This window comes from Papaver somniferum, chromosome 5 (assembly GCF_003573695.1).
Source record: "Papaver somniferum cultivar HN1 chromosome 5, ASM357369v1, whole genome shotgun sequence".
Classification (NCBI taxonomy): domain Eukaryota; kingdom Viridiplantae; phylum Streptophyta; class Magnoliopsida; order Ranunculales; family Papaveraceae; genus Papaver; species Papaver somniferum.
The window spans coordinates 181899566-181905817 of record NC_039362.1 but is presented as its reverse complement, the minus strand read 5'-3'; the positions used below and the strand labels follow the sequence as shown (position 1 = coordinate 181905817).

The window sequence follows — 6252 nt, the reverse complement described above, 5'->3', positions numbered from 1 at the left end:
AATTCCTGCAAGCATCAATCACACAAACCACAAATTAAAAAATAGATACGCAAAAATTTGAAGTTTCTGCTAGAGAGAAGAAGAGAAGAAGGCATCAGAAAAGAAAATGGAGACACCGAAATAGATTAGGGTTTTAGGTTTTTATTTTTAATTTTAAGGTTAGCCCTAATGTTTTGAACAAATGATGATTAGGTTTTTTTTTCCTCTCCGCTAAACACCAGATCTAATGATGGTTTTTTTTGTAGAGAATAAAAACCTATGTTTGTTCTTGACCTTTTTTTTTGTTTCCGGGATGACAAATATAAAAATTACTCCTTTTAGCAAAAAAAACTTCTTGTTTTTCTCTCCGTTGAGGAAAAGTGGAACAAAACAATTATGTGAGTGAGTGAGGGTCACCGTTCAACGTGGAGCCTAAGGAGCTTAGGATTTTAAAGGAGTTTGATGAGTTCTAAAACGAATTTATATTTGCACCCTAACTGGTCAAGGCCAAACACATTTGACCGGAAGTCAGCTTTCCCCCTAAATGTTTTAGCTTTCCCTTTATGAAAAATCTATTTTAATGGGAAGTGATGAATTTGATAAGAAAAAAAAAAAGTATCCCCACTGAAAGGTGATGTATTCACGAAGTATCATCCATCCTCCAAGATAATATGATCTCTTGAAGTAAAAAAAGAAAAATTTTCGTTCAATAAAAAAAGGGAGAAAAGAATTATGGGAAATTTTAGACTTTAATTTGGTAATATAGCTGACTAGGATGGTTACAAATTCTCTTGGTGAACCTATGAAACAAGAGGTTGGCCAAGACGATGTCTATCAAAATCTATGCCACGTAACTTGCATATTAGTCAAAGAAGTTAAGGTTGGAGGAAGAATTGAAGAAAAATGGACGTGGATCCTACGTGGCCGAAGACTTTTTCTTTCATACACATTCCATTGAAGAAGCTCTAAGTTGCTATGTAACTTTGTCAGAGGAATTGACTTGTCGAAGGCTCTGTTTGATAAGAGATAATTTTATGGAATTAGCCATCTTTTATCTTACATATATTCGATGGAGTTGATTATATGCATTATAAGTTGACTCACGAGATCTGCATGGAACCAAACCTTTACTTGAAGATATAATGAATATTGAACTCCATTATTCCCAAACCAACCTATATGTAATTTCGCTCACATCCGAGCTAATGTTGGTGTCCTTTTTCTCGTGTACACCTCGCAGGAGTTAAGGGTTTGAAGGCTTATAAACCAATGAACCACCAGGATTGGGCACACTTTTGTTGGCCTAACTGTTCGCAGAGTTGCAAGATTTTTGTGCATAATTTCTATTGCTATCAACAAATTTATGATTTGTCAAATTAGGAATTTACGTCTTCATAATTTTAGTAAAATTACCTTCTACGAGCCTTGCATTCTCAGCGGGGACTTCCACGGATACACTCTAACAAATCGATACATCAGAACCTTCATATAAGAAAAATATTTTATATGGAGGTCCACCTCCATATAAGAAAAAAGAAACTTTTCATACATATATATGGGAATATGGATATATATGTATGCATTGGAAGCACAAAAATGTATACACAAACACTATTTAAAAGGGGATTTTGTTTTATATATACGTATATATGAGAAATTTTGTAAGACAATCCACATACTGCTCAATTATCACACTAAAAATTGACAAATAAAATCATATGAGGGAAAATTATTTATGTTAAGTTGTTCAAGAAAAAAAGCAAGAACCCATTATAAAGCAAAATGACTAACCTATCCTTCAACTATACATATAATCACCTCCTCCCATCACCACCACCTATATATAGATAACCACCTCCTCCCATCACCACCGCTGCTTACCACCACCAACCACCACCGACCACCTCAAATCACCACCACCGCCACCTCAATATGTAGCTTAATTTAAATCATTAACAAAACAAAATCAAAATTATAACAAACCCATTATTTTTCATTCGTTTTCCGTTGAAAAAATGAGAAGTAATCATCAAAATAAGTTGAAAATGGAAGTTACATAGAGAAGTTCGGCTAGGAACTATGTGAAAAGTTTTGTCGAACTAGCCGAACTCAACTTTAATGGAGGTTTTTGTATTCAGAGAAAAATTCGGTTACGTCGAAACAAAATGTCCAAGCCGAACTTATAGTTCGGTTACGTCACAAAAAGTTCGGTTACGCCACAAAAAGTTCGGTTACATTGCAATTTTTTTCTCCTAGCCGAACTTTTCTCTGAAAAACCTGCAGATTGAGTTTGGTTACGTCGCAATTTTTTTTCCTAGACAAACTTGTAGTTCGGTTACGTAGCAATTTTCTTCTCCTAACCGAATTTTTCTCCGAAAGAAAAAACTCCATTAAAGCTGAGTTCAGCTACCTGTGTTTTCAGAAATATTAGCCGAACTACACTTGAAGATGAGTTCGGCTACCTATGCTTCAGATGTCGTAGCCGAACTTTTTTAACTAAACCGAAATCAATTTGTAAATTGTTCATTTTTAAGATTGTTTTGGCCAATTCAAGCACCATTAACTAAATCTGAAGTATCTGTGAGTACCCAAAACATCATATTCTTGTCGTGGCTCTTAAAGAAAAGATCTTTAACTTTTTTTCTTCCAAAACCTTTCATCTTCATCTTCTTCTTCTCCCTATGGATAATTCTTCTTTTGAAAAAAATCAACTTATTAATTTAATCTCACTAATCATTACACTAATTTAATTATCAAGGGCAAGTTTGGTATAAAAAAAACTTAGATAAGGGGTGACTCATTATTACTTCTAATATCCATTCCAAAAAATGGAGAGTAGTCCCCCACCATTTTTGGTAGTCCCCAAAAAATGGTTCTTGTAAAATGGTTAAAAGAATTTCTTAGTCTCAACTACAACTGGCCCAACTAGGATTAGAAATTTTCATTTTCATATAAAGTTTATTCCTAGACAGGGTATTTTTTCGGGGAGGTTATAATGTATTTCAATTTGGGGTCAAAAACAGGCTGCTTAAGGGCGGTAACCAATGTCTTAAAACTCCAAATCCATCTTAATCTGTTGCGGAATCACCAAAAAAAAAATCAAAAGGAGTCGAACCATTACCCCTACATTTCACAACCTGTGATAGTTTTTTTTTTAATAGGAAAGAAAAATTTCATTACTTATGATTAAATTGAAATACATAGTTTCTCATTTATGAGATCCTTTAGCCAAACCGGCAAATCAGAATCCCAAAATTGATCACTACTAAGTACTCTACCTGTAACGGACCGGTGAATTTTCCCTTCTAGCGGGCTGGATCCAGCCAGATCCAGCCCGTCCAGCAAGACTTAATAAAACGATACATATAAAATGGTACATAAAACAGAAATAATTTTTTACAAAAGGAAAACAATTAAAGAGCATGAGTTTAGAAAGTGGAAAAATGTGTTCATTCTTGTCCATAAAAATCCAACATTGCCTGTTTAAACGAGTCCATTATTTTCAAACATAAAATGTGCAATTAAGGGCATCAACACTCAGAAAAATGCTGGAAAATCAATATGTATAGATGTTAAGTACACTTAGTAGTTGACTGCATAGATCCAAACTTAAATTAAATGAGTTCCAAAGATCCTAAATGAAACATAATGGTGATGAGTACACACTTCACATAAATATAACAAGTATTAATTTAAGTAAATCCGTAAGATAACGAAATATACAAAACAAGGCCTGCTACTATCTTCAAGTTCCAGCAGGAATATCAAAACAGAGAATGACATATACACATTATGGTTCAAATAAAAAGAATTCCAAATAGGTAACAAATATGATTTAAGAAATGTCGACACGCTGACGATGGAAGAAAATGAAAATGAGAACTGGACAGTCAAAAGGAGTGTAAAAATTATTCCTTCTAACCCGAGATAATTCTTTAGTTTGTACACATGTACAGGCAGAAAGACATGTAAAGAAAATGTCATTTAGCACCCATAGGAAAACTACCCAACACAGCCCATGATATCTATATATACAAGGACAACAACATATACCGATATTGTGTCCATAGCTCCCTTATCGTAAGCTTTCCGTCTTATTGCATCGAGTTAGCTCCAAATTCTGTGGGAAAACAAAAAAAAAACAAAACAAAACAGGGTGATGGGAATCAATAATAGGAAGCCTGCATAACATTTTCAATTTTATAAAACCATTTAAGACATTTGAAACTATCCACAGTAAAGTAAATATAAAAACAATGGATTTGGACTAAGATTTCCTTGTAAAAATCATCAAAGCAGAGATTTCAGGGATTTTAGGGATTTTTCATGTTATTTCAACAAAAACTTATTCAAACACCATAAACAGCTGAAATTTCAATTACCCATTCTTTGATTTCTGAAAATCGCGAAGTATCAAAAAGGAAATAATATTAATCATGCATTAGCAATATCCATTAACACCATTGGAAACCATAGTTCACAACCAAAAGAAAAGAAAACATGAATTGAAGAATTGAGAGAAAACCCCCTACCGTAACGCAGATAGCAACATAAATCAATCACCACGTCTTGAAAGAACAAGTGATAATTTCTGAAATATCAAAACAAACCCAACCAAATCAATCATGACTGAATATGTGTTGCGAAGAAAAATAAATGGAAGAAAACCATACCTTAGAACAACCATTTCAATCCCATAAATGGGTTTTCGGAGTTCGTGGAAAGAAATTGTGATTTTCTTTTGCTTCTCATCAACAGGGGAGGGAGAGTGAAGAACGAGAGGGGGAGACGGACAGAACAAAAAGAATAAAATTTATATTTTTACATTTACGAACAAAAAAACTTTGAAACGACGAGAATGTCCATTCTTTTATTGTGACACATACACTCCCAGGTGTCAAGTAGTCAACTTTAGTCTTAGTCAAGTGCATGGAAACATTAATTAGACTCTTCTCTAATTATAAGGGATGGCTAAATGAGTTAATGCCACCTAACTTACGACTCAAGGCACTCACCTCAATTCCAAATGCAAGGCACGACAACATTAGGATTCATGAACCCACATTGCGCGATCCCAACAACAAATGCGTGGGTTAGACTCGAGCCCGCAATCCAAATTAAATTTCTCCGTCTGTTACACCATTACCCACTAAAAAGAATTTTCGTCCTCGAAAATCAAGCCAAAACTAAGAGTGATGATGATTACCTCAATATAGTTTGCGATACCATTCTTGCCTTTAAAATTCCATTTCAGAAGTTGCCTTTTCCAAGCTTTGATGTCGTGGAAACATGATCACCATATTGGAGGTCTCTATCTCGAGGTCTTGCTTGTTTGTGTCAATAATCCGCAATCCCTTCCTTTTAAACTCGATTTTGCTTGGCCTACATCAATTCTTCTAAAACCTGGATAGTTCGAAGAACAAAAGGAGGTACCCGTATCCATCCTGATCCTCAGAGTTTTCATCAAACGGTTGGTGAGAAAATTTGGTGCATCCAGTGAAACCCAATTAGTGCCAAAACTTCAAGTGAATGAGATTCCAGCCACATAGCTTGTACAGCCTTTCCTTACTCAAAATTATATTTGACACACTTGGTTCTAAAATTAGGATAAAGTTCCTTTCTAGCTGAATTGGTGCTTCCAGTGCTTCGCAACATTTTCAGTAGACAACAATCACAAGGGTTATGCCCTATAATTAGTAACAGTTACTAAATTAAGAACCTAAGACTCCCAACAAGCTATATATATATATATCATGGCTTTGAAACTTTTAACCCCAACCCCAAAGCAATATAAAAACGATAAAACAAATAATTTTCAAGTCATTAAAACCGAAAGAATTGATCAAGTACACGGCACCAAAAAAAATAGGTAAGTCCCAAGTCCAAATAAATTGGAACTGCTCTGATACCAAACTGTAACAGACCGGTGAATTTTCCCTTCTAGCGGGCTGGATCCAGCCAAATCCAACCCGTCCAGCAAGAGTGAACCCCCGTTCCGTCACTCAGAAGTATAAAACGATACATATAAAATGGTACATAAAACGGAAATAATTTTGTACTAAAGGAAAACAATCAAATAGCCTGAGTTTAGAAAGTGGAAAAAATGTGTTCATTCTTGTCCATAAAAATCCAACATTGCCTGTTTAAACGAGTCCATTATTTTCAAACATAAAATGTGCAATTAAGGGCATCAATACTCGGAAGAATGCTGGAAAATCAATATCTATAGATGTTAAGTACACTTAGTAGTTGACTGCATAGATCCAAACTTAA

The 6252-nt window shown here is 34.6% G+C and overlaps 1 long non-coding RNA gene across 1 annotated transcript; it reads right to left on the bottom strand.

The window, feature by feature from the left end:
- Nucleotides 1-3743: 3743 nt before the first annotated feature.
- On the bottom strand, nucleotides 3744-5579 carry LOC113278285. Its single transcript, XR_003325408.1, has 3 exons — nucleotides 4653-5579; nucleotides 4512-4570; nucleotides 3744-4099 (listed from the first exon to the last, which is right to left on the bottom strand). It is a non-coding gene; the product is annotated as an uncharacterized LOC113278285 (long non-coding RNA).
- Between the last annotated feature and the right edge of the window lie 673 nt (nucleotides 5580-6252).